A 14,224-nucleotide genomic window follows, 5' to 3' on the forward strand; every position below is an offset into this window, starting at 1 on the left:
TAATGGCACCCTAAATGTGATGGCAGCTCTGTGTATCTGCTCATTTACCCATTTTTTTCCTCAGTTCTTCTCTCCCTCTGGTGCCACTTAGAGAGAGTTTGCCCAGGCCAGCTGCTCAGGCTCCCCTGTCGAACAGGCAGCGTCCTTCCATCCATTTTTGCCTGAGTGAGCATCGCTCTTTGGGGCAGGTTCTGACTTTTTGGGGTTTTTTTTAATTACCTTACGATGGCAAGATGGGAAGGTAAAGCCGAGTCCTCCCACTGCCAGTAGTTCCACACAGTACTTTTCCTCCACCGTAATTGCTCTCCTGCTAGGATCCATGAACTTGAGAACAAAATACATTTTATTATTTACAAGGGTTAGATGACAAATACAAACAGATGGTGCAAAGATGACTCCTAATGCATAGTGATCAAGGAATTTAATATTAATGGCTAAAGGCCTGGAAGATTAAGTAAACAAATTCAAATATGCAGGGTAAAGTATCTCCTAACAATGCATAAAGGCAGCATGGCCTTTTGTGCCCTGTTACCGCTTGGGTCAGGGCCATTAACATAAAGGCAAAGACTGACTGAATTTTCCAGTCTTCTTCAACCGCTCAGCTAGAGCAGTGTCTCTGCAAGGAAGCTTGTGGTAGGGGCTTTTTGCAAGACCAAGGGGAAAAAAAAAACAACCCTTCCATTTTGCTATTGAAGAGGGTTGCAGAGCCTGAGCATGCTCCAGTCTTCTGCTGCCCTCACATACAGCCACCTTACTTGCATGACGCTGCTGTTTTGGCTGGGACTGGTTGGATGACTTAGGATTACTCACCTGAGCAAGGGTTGTGGCACCAGAGTCTCACCGCACCGCTGTGTTGTTAATGATACTTCTCGTGGCAGAGGCTGGGATTTCACTGGTGCTGCTTGCACGCGTAGTCATCTTGCAGAGGCAGTTTCAACACTGGTGAATATTACGAGTCAGGTCCTCAGTAGTGAATCATCCTGTCCTTCCAGATGACTTTTTCTTTCTGCTGTTTACATCAGAGGCAGGGAATTTTGATGCTTTTTCGTGCCTGTGACTAAAGGAGTGTTTTATATGAGAAGCGATTTCCAAACTCACTTCAGTCATCCCTCTATATATTTCCTTTTGTTGTTGCTGCTGCTCTCATCTTGAGCGTGGGTAGCGAGCGAGGTATTTCTGAGGCACTACTGACTGCTCGCTGAATGTACGGCAAAAAAAGAAAAGCAAGGGCAAGAGTTTATCCATGCATGTTGCTGGATGGTGCCCAAAACGTTGGCTCTGCAGCTTTGATCATTCTTCCATTTTCTTGTCCAGATCGGGCTGCTGAACAAACAACTGGGGTTTGTTCATCCCATCAGCTGAGGCGGTCGCTCAGCCCTGAGGAGATGTGTGCGTGGAGTCAGAGGCTGTGGCAGGAGCAGGGCAGTGGCTCTGAGGTATTGGCCTCCCTGCCTTCTCTTACAGAAGCCCCTCGACAGTGCAATATGGGGTCAGGGTACCACGGTCCACAGATGAATGGGAGAAGCTAGGAGATGGGGTAGGGCTGGAGAAGAGCTGAGCCCCAAGATGCCGCGTGCAAAGGGTGGTAGAAAACTGCTCATGTAAATGGATGTGAGCATTCCCCCTGGCCCTCCACCACTACAGCACAGGGAGGAAAAATGACACCCAAACTCAAGAAAAGGCACCGCTGTTTGGCTGCTCTACCTTCATCCTTCTTCTGTAGCTGTAGCCATCACTGCTGTTCGTATGGCTGCTTCCCAAATCACTGAAGACATCAGTCACCTCTGGATGCTCTTTCTTAGGACCTTGCTGCTCTGCCATACTTTTTTCACAGCACTTGGCAGTGCCCTGGAAACAGTATCAGGTATTTGAATCCCCATGAAGGATGTCATGTGGGGAAAGGCGTGTTTATTGCCATGACTCCCAAGTCTCAGATTTCCAGGGGGGCCACAGTGCTGCATGAGAATGTCACGCCTCTCACAGCTGCACAGGCAGAGCATCTCCATGTCTGGTATCTGCGCGGAAATTGGGCTGGCTCTGTGGATGCATTCGGTCGATATGGCTATGCAGGCTGGAACGTGGCCCGAGATCTATGGCAGAGAAACCTGCCTTGTGAATAAAAGCCTTTGTTAAGATGCATCCCATCTGTACATGATTTCATCAGCTCCACAAAATGTACAGGACATTCATGCAGTGAAATAGGCAGAGCTCCTGTTCCAAGAGAGAAAACCCTTCTGTCTGCTTTTCTGGGGGGAATCTGTTGCCACGCAAGGAGGTGAAACCTTCTGTGACGCTGTTGCCACTCTTAACTGCAGGGTGGGACAGGCGTTGGGACTGTGCTGACACCGTCGTAAAAATAACAGAGAAGCATCAAAAGCACACCCCCGAAAAAACTGGCATTGCCCTCTTCTCTTCCTTCTCCTCTTCCTCCTCTTCCTTAAATGTGGAGATGCTTAAAGCAGTGTAAATACCATCCAGGCCAGCTAACGAGCAGTCCACAGTGCTGAAACACTCCTGCAGTCCAAGCCAGCTCCCTGCCAGCGATTTCATTTGCCATATGTTTGGTGTGGTTTTTGGCAGAGTCAGCCTAAGGATTTTTTTTTTTTTTTTTTTTTTTTTTGGGCAGGCCTGTAAAAGAGTTTTTCCCTGCCTCCACCCAAACGTGAGCAAGTCCTGTCTGCCACCGTCACGCTGTTGCGCAGGGTCAGCCGGGCTGTTTTGGGCAGAATTAGTCAGAGGAGCCTCTGGAAAAAAGCCTGAAGAGGGCTGATTCATTTTCCGTAAGAGTATTTGTGTTAAGGACACCGTAGGAAGATGACTTCTTCAGCATCACACCCAGCCACTATTTTAGCTCCTTTTCCCATCGTGCAGTAGTAGCCCCAGCAACCGCCACTTTTTTCCTCCTTGCTGGAGACGCAGCCCGAGGAGGCTGCAGACACCTGCAGAGGTAGATCCCCGAACTGACAGGAGCCCCAGCAGAGTCACCTGGGGCACCCAGCAGCGGGCCACCGGCCCGCTTTCCTGCAGGCACCTCATTTTTCTGGGTTGGTTTCTGTTTCTTTCCTGCAAAGCACCTCTTAGGTTTGTAGAGGAAGCCACTGAGGGCATGAGCCAGGGCAGCCCCTGGTGCTGCCCTTGCCTGTGCAGCCTGAAAGCCCACCTCGGAGCAGAGGTGGCCATCCCCATCTCCCCATGGGGTGCCAGTTCAGCCGCCTGGTGACAACCCTGATGGGTAAGAACGCTCCAGGCTTTCCCAGGGAAGGAAAAGGGAGGGTTGGGTACACACCAGGAAGGATTAGCTCACATGGGTGCTAGTAAAGGAGCAAACTTGGCAGGGTTAGGACATTTTTCTCCAAGCATAGGATCCGGTGTCAGGGATGACTTGCCATGTCCTGGCTATGTTTCATGTTTCTGCTGCCTGCTGCAGGAGCTGCCCAGCTTGGGCGAAGCCAGAGCATACTGCAGTGTGTGGGGCAGGCTGGCTCTGGAAAGCCAGTGCTGGTGTTAATGGAACGTAGCAGACCAGCTGCAGCAGCCTAGTAGTTGGGATGGAGGTTCTGGGTGGTCCTGGAGGACCACACAGGGGTACAGTGTCCCTCATCCTGGGATACCCTACTCAGACGTACAGTCTGGCTGGTGCCATCTAGCTAGGGCCCAGGGTGGGTCTAGGCAAACGAGAGAAAAAGAAAAGGGAATTTAAATGCACCTCCTTGCCCTATTTAAAGCAGATGCCATGAGCTGGGAAGGTCTGGCTACTTCTGTCCTTCCTACCCCCAGGCTGAGGTACGTATTCTCAGGGGAATAGCAGTATTTCACAGAGACAGGGGAAATACTCTTCACAGCAGAGGAGCTTTGCAGAAGAGTCACGGGGTGCCTGTTCACTGTGCACTGTTCTCTAGACTTGCTGACCTCAGGGAACAGCTTTGCTAGGTGAGCCCTCCAAGCAAATATTAAAAAAAAACCCAGTAGCCTGCGGGGCAGCAGTTCTTCCCTCTGTCCCTCCCTGCCTTTCTGCTGAATTAATTGCTAGAAAGGCAGCTCAGCCGCACAGCAGCCAAGCACTCCATCCCCTCTGGAGGAAGGCATTAGTGTTTGGCCTCACCTCTACATTTCTGTTCTCTGACCATCCTGATTCACCCTGGAACTGGGACATGGAATTTGGCTTGATATCCATTGGAAGGCAATGTAAATTTTCATGCCTATAGCAGTTCCTTTTGCAAGTGCAATCCCCCAGTGAGAGCATGCCTGTCCTCAGCTGGGAGATTTACTGTGCGCGGTGTGGGCAGGAGCATCTCTTCCCCTGCCTGCCTCATCCTGCCCGGCTCAGACCCAGCCTGGGGCTGCTGCTGGAGGCACCAGACCTACATTCTGTAGGGCTGCCGCAGGCACCGGGGAGCTGCCGTGCACCCCCACAGGAGGGGCTGGCACCCAGTCCATGTGGGGCAGGGCACGGGCCACCCCCAATTTTGGCTGAGTCAGCCAGAAGAGCGTGGTGGCTCCCCTGGGTACCAGCCCCTGCTTCCCTGCCATCGCTCTTCCCTAAAGACACAAGCTGGCCTTTGATCGGAGCTAGCTCTGCCCTGCTAACTGTCAACATCCTTTTTGTTCCACTCATGGGTGTTGGATGTTGCAAGGCTGGAGTGCGTTAACCCAAGGCAGTGACTCAGAGTGCACACCCCTACCTTGAACCGCGGAGAGCTGGGAGCAGGGAGGGGAGCAGGGCGGGATGGGGTGGCTGGGGCTGCGACGCATACGGCAGCAGGGTTTCCTTCTTCCCTTTTCTCATTTTTGGTGAAACCGTTGCGAATTTCACAGACTTTTCTAGCACAGGGAAACTGAAGGGAAATTAACTCCGAGTGAGGGAATTGACATCAATAAATAGTATGGGCACTGGTAAATACCAGCGACTGGGCTGCCTGCCCTGCAGAAGCAGCGGTGGACAGAGGCAGGCCTAGGAAAGACAGGGAAAGCAGACAGGTGAGGGCAGGGATCTCTGCAGAGAGACCCCAGGGGATAAAAGGCAAAAAGAACAAAGGGGGAGATGCTGGTGGAATATGACAGAGCAGATGCATCGTTTGTCTGTTCCCGCATCAAATAAAATTCCTAAGCAGAAACCAAAAGCAACGACAAACCCAAAGCCAAGAACTGGCCTACAGAAGGGCTTGTGCTGCTGCAATCAAAGGGCCAAGGTTTAAACCATTTTAGTTAAAGCACCACACACGTGAGCTGCTGGTAGGAAAAAAACCCAACTGGCTTTATGGCTTCCAGTGAAGTATGGCAAACACGGTGCCGTTCTGGTGCGAAGTGCTGATCCTGTACAAAATGCATGCTTCCATTTGTTCAGAGATTGTTGGTGAGTTAACGCTGTACCGGCTGCCTTTGTGCTGGGTAAGGCACGGTCTGTCTCCCAACAGGTGGTTGCATGCCAGAAAAAAAAAAAAAAAAAAGAAAAAAATAAAGATTGAGAGCCAGAATAAGCACATGGTAAGTGATTTTGGCTCTTCCAACAGAAATGTGACTGGGAGTTCACAAATAATCCTGATCATTCTTATCCCGGGTACTGCCACTTGTCTAATTTTCACTTAAATCAAAGCTACTTTAGCTTAATTGGCTATTTTAGTTAAATATATGTCAGTGCAAATGTTTCTAGCTCTTTAGCCCCAGTATAACTAATTTTCCAGGGCAGTGCAAATGCCAAGAGGAATGGTTCTCATGAGCCTTAGGGCCACTGACGTGTTCATTTGGCAAACACCTGTCCTGGTGTAAGGTGCCAGAGGGCCAGCGTGGTTGCACTGTGTGAGCAGAGCCCTTCCCTGGGGTGCTGGGACCAGGCAAGGAGTTTGGGCAGGGGCAGGTTGGACAGGAGCAGCGGGCACCTTCCAACCACCGAGTCGGTGTGGAAACGTCCTCCCCCAGGTCTATTACTGCAAGGTGTGTGCTCGCCTGCACGCTCACGCTAACCTGCCCTCACTCAGGGTTGGAACTAGCACGCCTGGCAGAATATTTTGGATGACAAGAGTATTATGTTCGCTTCTGCCACCTCCAGGAGAGGAGCAGCGCGGACAGACGTAGGCGGCAACATCTTCAAATTACATCTTAATCCTCACCAGTTCATGAGTCAGGGCTGTGACTCACAGGCACAGACAACTCGGTGTGAGGGGCAGCTGCCTGCCCTGCCCGCACCACCCGGACACAAGCTGGGCCTCCGGTGCACTGCTTTTGCATCACACCGCTTTCGCTACCAGTCCAGCAAGGCGAACTGGGGGCCAGCTGTACCTAGACCAGCTGCTGTGGCCCCCCAGCCTCAGCTGGGGTCTCCAGGAGCAACGCAGACTGCGGAGGGAATGTGTTGTTTCAGTGTCCGACCCCGAGTGAGTTACTCACAGTGTGGCTCGGACACCCACATATCCCCCACATCCTCTGACCTGTGTTTCCAGGGCAAAAGGAGAATGGAAACCTGCTTTTTTACACAACGGGGTTGGCGCAAGTAAGTATTTATATGGTAAAAATGAAGCCCTGTGCACCTCCTGCAGTTACTCACGGTTTTGCTTTTTCTTTCTCTCTTAGAGAAAGGAGCCTTTGATCACTGGAGATCACAAATATTTCCACTCATACAGGGTAAGTCTGTTGGTTACAAGACACTCAGAGGAAATGGGTTTCCTGTGAAGGCCTGATTTTAGGTGCACCAGCAGATTTAGATGCATCAACAATTCAGACGTTAAAGGCGACTCTGCATTTTAAATTTGTTGTATGCAGCGTACTGCTCCAAAAAACTGTCTACCTTAGGCCAGTCCCGAGGCTTGAATATTAATAAAGGAGTTTCCATACACGAACAACATGTACTGTCTCATATTTCATGCCTGCCTCAGATTTAAAATGACCTGATGGAGCCATAGAAAATCTCACATCACTGTAACTCCACATCAACCACAGGTACATGCTCTGGATGATACCATTCTTCTGGGACACGCTTACAGGCACAGGAGGAGCTTAGTGCAACTGGAGCTCAAGGACTCTAGGTGTGCCAGCTCGGATGCACAGGGACAGAGCTGTTTGTCTCACTGTTTCCCCACCAATGCTTTATTTTTCACCGCCAGCACCAAGTTTCCCAAAAGGACAGCATCGTCACAGGCAAGAGGATATTAAATTTAAATGGCAAATTTCCACGGTGGTGGCTTTTTTTTCAAACTCCATGGACACCAGGGCACTGCCAGAGGGGATGTGCTGAGAGTGGGTGCTCCATGCAGCCCATGTCCTGGCTGCATCTCTGCCCGGCAGGGCTGATGTGGCCTCTGCATCCTAGGAGGAGGGCAGGCCTGCTCAAGCAGCTTCTATGGCGCTTGAGGTGACAGTTGGAAAGTTTCTTCTGCATTTTGTCCTTTGAAAGGACATGTTTAATGTCACTACCTTGCTTCAGATACCTGCCATAAGCAGGGTTGAAAGCAGTGTTAAGTGGGACTGCAAGGCTTCGTTCGTGCCTTTGAGGAAACCCGCCCTTCATTCCGAGTGTGCTGATGGTTGCAGTGCTTTCCCTCTCAGAGCACCAACTTGCGAACCCCACCATCGCTCCCTGCATCTCTACACTTTATGGGGATCACTATTTTTCGCCAGGCTCTGCCTTGCTGGGCTGTGCCTGTGTGGAGGGCGAGCCTTCAGGGCCACCAGAGCAAGCCTGCAGCCGAGGCCTGTCTCAAGGCCTTCTCGCCCTTTTGCCCAGGCACCTGCTCCAAGCTGGTTGTCGCTGCTTTGAAGTCTGACAGGCAGAAAGTGCATTTATTTATAAGAGGGAAGGTATGAAAATACTAATGGCGAGCAAACTGGCCGGAGAAGGAAACATTTCCGGTTCCCCTTTTTGGGTGTTTTCCCAGCTGACGGAAGTGCGTGCCTCTTGGTGCCAGAGACACCCTGTGATGACAGACCAGGAACACCCCCAGAGATGTCCGCCATCGCCTCTCCCTCTGGCTATCCTCCCTGACCAGCCTCTGCCACCAGCAGCCGCTGGAGGTGGGACACACACATGACTGGCTGTGGAGGTGTTACCTCTCCATACAACACAACAAACACCCCCGCATTAATGAAGAGGGTGACACTGCCCCTGTGCTACCACGGTACACAGCAAATGACTGGCATCACCATGCTTTCATTACCTCTTTTTTACACTATAAGATGAATGTCCCTTCCTCTTTTCTTCCCTCCCCCCTCCAAAGGTTCACCAAAACTGGGAATGAACAGTGATGGGAGTCATGCCCTTCCTGCCAATCCTGCCTGCCCTTGGCAGGGTGCATGCCACAGCCATGGGGTGGGCAGCCACTGCCCTTGCTGGGGGTTTGCTTCTCTCAGGGTCACCAGGCCTCCTTCCATGTGGCTGCTTCTCTTGAGCCGTTTCTGAAGTTTCAGGCAGGCTTGGAGGCGTTGCAGCCAAGGCACCCAGGGGATGTTGCAATGGGGCATTTGTTATATAGTGAAAACCACTGTTCTGCCCCTTTCAAACTCCTCGCTCGTGCCCAGCCCAACCGTTGGGCTGCATGGTGGCTTACGTCTGGGACCAAGCTGAAAATAATTCCATTTTTGGCTTATTTTTAAGCAAAATAATTTCCTTGATCCCCTTTGAATGAAAGCGCAGGCATGGGGAGAGAGTGGGAGTGGGGCACCCACAGAATGAGTGGTCCTGGATGAGGTGTGGGTCTCAGGGGGGGGGGGCTCCCATCTCTGCTCCTGTGGATGCCCACAGAAAAAAGCCAGTCCTTGGAGGTTTTTAGGGCAGGCTGCAGGAGTCTGAGATCACACCCATTAATTGTTCCCTTCGCCTGCTCTTCCCTTGCCTAATTACAGGTTGTCTAGACTGAGAAGTACAGGTTTTGCTCTTGGAGCATGAGCAGAATAAGGTGCAACACACTACCCTCCACGTAGTGGAAAAGGGATGTCAGTGGCTGCTCAAGGAGGCTTTCTCTTTTGGCTTTACCTCTGCCATCTCCCCGCACTGGGAGAGGACAGGACAGTCCCTGCCTGCTCAGTGCCTGCTGCACAAGTAGGGCCAGCTTGATGAAAAATGGCTCTGCGTGGGTCAGAAAGCTGTGGTATTAATCACAAGTCACTTTGAAGCCACTGTCGGTTGGTAAGAAAATAATTTAAAATAAAACCAGTTCTGAAACTATCTACCACAAGTGGTTACAAGCCTGAGTGTTGTAAAACTGGACCGTTTCCTCTTTTCCTCACAACGATCATGTCCTTGATTCCTCCTTTAGGCTGCTTTGGCAATTCTTGCACGGCAATAAAAAGGCATGACACAGCATATGTTTTGCGGCTCACCTTGCCAAACAAAATGACAACGTTAGCGTAGCTTCTTTGCCTTTGCATAATGAACTCTACAAAGGAGCTAGAGAGAGAGGGTGAGCATCTGTGCCAAGATAAAAGCAAAAACAAGGATTACAAAAGTCCGGTTTCAAGCAGACTCCGTCTAAAGTAATTCTTTTTAAAATGACTTATCTCGAAACTGTTACAGACAGTTAGGGAAAGCCGTACAGTTTCTAAATGGCTGTAACAAGTCTGCAGCTAAGATTAAAAAAAAACACAACACAGCAGAAGCAACTCTGAGAGCTCACAAACGTGGCACAGCAGAGCATCATCTGCACAACACGTGCTGGGGCCAGGAGGAAGCGCGCTGCAACGGAACTGTTTATTCTGTTTATTCCCTGCTCCGTGGGCGCGCGGGGCATCGTTTGCAGTTTTTATGGCAGTCGGGACAGTCTGTGTGTTACGGTAAATTGCCTTAACTGCCAACGAGGTGGGGGGGGAGGTTTAGTGTGTGTGGAGGAGGTGGATTGTGTGAGAGGTGCGCCCGGTTGCAACGCCTTTTTCATCACCTTAATGTCATTCCTGTCCCACTGGGATCTGAAGGAGAGCGCCGACCTCGCTGGGCAGACCAAAGGAAGGGCAGGATTTCCCTGTGGAGAGGATGATGACAGGGAAAAGGGGAAATCCTTCAGTCTATGGATCGGCTAAATCTGTTCTAGGAAAAAGCAAAAAGCTGCCCCAACAAGCCCACAGCACTTATGCCTGTTGCAAAGCCCTGTTAATAGCTGGATTAGGATGCAGGAGGCCAGAGTGGTTCCAACACTACACATTAAAGCAGAGCTCCTACTTTGTTAATGACAAAGACAAAACTCCTAGCAAAAGACCTGTCTCTTCATTTCTGGAAGTCCAACAAAGTCAGTTAAGAGGGCAAAAAAAGGAAAAAAATGAATGAGGAAAAATTTGCTCTCAGCTGTGGCAGCTGGGTTCACCCAGGTGCAACAGAGACCCAGCACTCCCTTACTTTTAGGCAAACACGAAACCTCATCATCCTATGCCAACATCCAACACCCCATTGTGCAAAGTGCTCAACAGCCACAGAGATGGTGTCAGTCTGCCCAAAGTCCTTACAAAAGACACTTGCACAATGGAGTCTCCTTCTCTGGAGATATTCAAGACCCGTCTGGATGTCTACCTGTACAACCTGTCCTAGGGAACCTGCTTTGGCAGGGGGGTTGGACCTGATGATCTCTGGAGGTCCCTTCCAACCCCTACACTTCTATGAATGTCAGTGCAGCCACAACATACTAAAAGCTCTACTTACCAGAAATGAGCTCCAGTCCTCTGATGAGCATTAGATATGTTCATGTGTTAAGCACACTCACCCGCTTCTCCGAACCCATGTTTCCCTGAATCACCTCCCTGCTCACTGCGATACTCTACAGTTGAGATTTGAACCCACTAAGAGTGATCCAACAATTCTCCTTTTGGTAAGAAAAGGCAGAAGAGGAATCTCCAAATAAAAGTGCAAAAATAAGTCAGTGGTTGAAGAAGAGCAAGATGTGGAATCAGTGGGGAGGGAACCCAACACAACCAAATCTGTGAAGCACCGTTATGTGCCTGTCAGTACCCATCTTGCACAAACCACCCTGAGATGCTTCCAGGTCTCCATAGGGACAATTTCCCCAGGTTACTTCAAAACCAGCTTCATTCCCAGGCCAGCTCTTAGTGGTCCACATGGTCTTTGAGGCTGAGGGAGCACCTCTATGACCCTTGCCCTGGAGCAGCGTGCCCAGGAGCTGGCTAGCCCCCAGCAGGTATCTCTTAAAAGAGCCAGAGATGCTTCATGCTGAGACATGCTCAGCTCATTTCCTACACAAAGCAAAGGAGACCCAACCCCAACTCCCAGCCTTCAGCCCAGCACGACTCGGCAGGTGAGTGCATCCCCCTCAGAGGCAGGGGTAGCTTTGAGGATGCTCTCCCATGCTCTTAGGATTTGTGGGTCAACTTCATTGCTTCTGGGCATCAGTGTCCTATTTTGGATAATCACTGCTAATTTGATGGCTGTGGGTGTTTGGCAGCAGTGGCTCCGAGCCAGCCTGGGCATGCTCCTGCGTCCAGCGTGCCCTGCCCACAGCGCTGAGTGCAGGGCTGGCTCCTGAGCTGCAGCTAATAGCGTAAAGCTTCCGATAAATAAAGTGTTTCACAAAAGCATGAGTGACTGATTTCACAATGTGATTAAAATTATCAAGGGAAAACATTTCAGATGCTCAATAATTTACACCAACCACCTGTAGTTTTAAAGTACCTTTCCCCATTCCACTCCCTGAACGTTACGGGATTCTTGCCATGTTCTTGAAGCTGTTTCCTTCCTCACTTCAACTCTCATTGCTGCTGAACACTCTGGTAATAAATAAAAGTACCGTAAGGCTGGAGACTGTGCTGGGGATGAAAAACGCAATGCCATTTATTATAAAGTAATATATGCAGGCAGCTGCTCTTAGCATGTATTCCTCTGCGTCCTTCAAAATAAAGACAATTTGCACGGTATTATTGCAGCATTTGGTTTATATTCCTGGGGTTTTTTTTGCTTTTTATGTTCTTATTTTTAAGGAAGTGTTTTCAAATGTATTTTCAGTTAAGTCTTTCCACGCTTTCACTCGAAACAGTGTTAGCAAAGTCAACACCCCCCCTTCCTCCACAGTTTAGCTTTGAAAGGTTTTAAACATAAATTTGAGACTCATATCACGTGTTACGGAGGAGCAGGAACCATTTGATTATTTGTTTGTTTATATATTTTATTAACTTAATATTTAAGGAAATATTTTCTCTCCAGAGTAGTTCACGAAAGGTCAGTTCTTTGGATGAACAGATTCTTCAGCATGGACAAGAACTGAAACATTGGAATTAAAAAAGAAATATATCAGTAGGGAAGAGATAGTAGGGTAAATTGTCCTTCCAGCTACTCCTCCAAAAGTGCCAACAGCATGCTGAGGCCTACGGCCAACGTGTGGCTTTTAGAGCTCTCCCAGTAAGGTCAGCGGGAGATCTGAGCAGTGGGGGTAGGTGCTGGGTTTTGGGCAACTGGGTGTTCTCAGAGAAGCAGTGGAAGGCCTGTCTGTTACAACACGCTTTGCCTGAGGTGAGTTACTTTTAATAGATGTTTTGTTTTAGGAAGCTTGAAACGATGAGCTGGCATTGCTGTCTGTGATTTTACTTCAGGGAAGATGAGCTATAGGTTCAGGGGGTTCTCTGCTTGCCAGCAGTGTGATTTCTTTTAACCAGAATACTATTTGGCTAATGTAAACATGCCAGTTGTCTAAGCCTCTAGGTATGCACTTAGAAAATAAATACATTACCCATCCATGTCTTTATGGGGAAGCCTTTCCAATCTTCCCACCTTTTTTTCACAGCTTTTTTGAAGCACTGCAAAGTCTGATCCAAAGCCCAAAAGCATGACCAGGAGTATTCTCCGACTGATGACACTTGACTCTGAAATAGACCATAAAAGAAGGATGCACTCTGACAGCACCGTGTAAATTTGGGTTGTGGGTTGTTTGGGGTCTTTTTTACTGAGAAAATTGTCTTTCTGAGACCCATCTGAGAAGCAGAACATGCAGCACTTAGTGCCTTAGCTCACTCAGTCCACCGCTTGTGATTAGCTTCTTATTCTTGAGATCAGAAGGTCTCTGCACTTTCCCAGGGAGCTTCCTGTGACTCAAAGAGCAACCTTCGGAGGATGCAACAATTTCTAGACAAAGAACAGAAATCAGACTGCCTGCAAGGATACTGATATATCATAATCACTCTTCTTTTATATGATTATATCAGGAGAGGAGTCAGTTATAAGCATGTACTTATATGGTTGTTTGGAGTGTTAAAGTCAACGGCTCCTTTAGAAACCACCCCAGCCTCTGGGCAGACATCCATGGGATCTTCAGGATCTCTCTTTGTTTCTGGGTGTCCCATAAAGAAATATCATTTACGCTGAATTAATTAGCTGCCACTTCACCCTAACACCAAGACTCGATGTAGTCAAGCAACACTACAGCGAAGTAATGAGAACTGTAACATTATTAAACACAGCAGAGTTACCAGCCATCCTGCCAACAGTACCCACAGGCAAATATCTTGGTACCTAAAGGGTATTCTTGCAGGAATATGCCAGAGCCACAGGCGGGAACCAAATCCAACTTGCCTTCACCCTGCTCAGGTGAGGTTTCCCAGAAGAGCGCAGTGCAGGTGCCCAGTGTCAGCCACAGGCTGAGAGAGGGTCAGCTTGGGTGGATTGGCAGCAAAGACAGGAGGACAAGCAGCTCCCAAAAGGAAGTTTTTGGCATCAAGTTTTGCAGAAGAAAGCTTTTCTAATACTAATGCAGGTAGAGCGAGATATTACCATCTTGTTTGAGAAACTGGAGGTGCTGGGTCATCACGAGGAGTCCTCGATGTTGCAGTGATGACAAAACCACTGTGCTTGGCCTGAGTCTGCATGTTTAAAAACACACTTTAATGTTAATGAATAATTGACTAAAGAAAACCCTTATATGCTTACTACACATGGAATCTGGAAATGTGTGTAAGGTTTAGCCCTCTAATTATACAAAACCCATAAAAGAGTCCTAAGACAGACAGGCAGGACTGACAAATATTTTAATGACACGCTTGTACTGTTCATGTTCTACACAGATAGCACAAATACTGCCACTGCTATTAGCTACATCTCCTGGAAACTAATGACAAGTTCATAAGCAGGGGCAGACAATTGTGAAAGGTAATACTAATTTTTCCTGACACAACTAAGTGGTCAGTGTGCAGGGGCTTCTCTTTCCAGCTCTACCCTGGTACGCTGCCTGTGCCCTTCCCTGAACTGACTGCAGCTGCCATCTCTGTAACTTCTTCCTGGCCAGCTACTCTGCAAAATTTTATTCTAACT

The 14,224-nt window shown here is 49.1% G+C and overlaps 1 long non-coding RNA gene across 1 annotated transcript; it reads right to left on the bottom strand.

The window, feature by feature from the left end:
- Positions 1–12,092: 12,092 nt before the first annotated feature.
- On the bottom strand, positions 12,093–13,778 carry LOC311190413. The gene is made up of 4 exons (XR_014617210.1): positions 13,688–13,778; positions 12,932–13,042; positions 12,651–12,783; positions 12,093–12,184 (listed from the first exon to the last, which is right to left on the bottom strand). It is a non-coding gene; the product is annotated as an uncharacterized lncRNA (long non-coding RNA).
- Positions 13,779–14,224: the final 446 nt, after the last annotated feature.

This window comes from Gallinula chloropus, assembly GCF_964237585.1.
Source record: "Gallinula chloropus genome assembly, chromosome: 3".
Lineage (NCBI taxonomy): Eukaryota > Metazoa > Chordata > Aves > Gruiformes > Rallidae > Gallinula > Gallinula chloropus.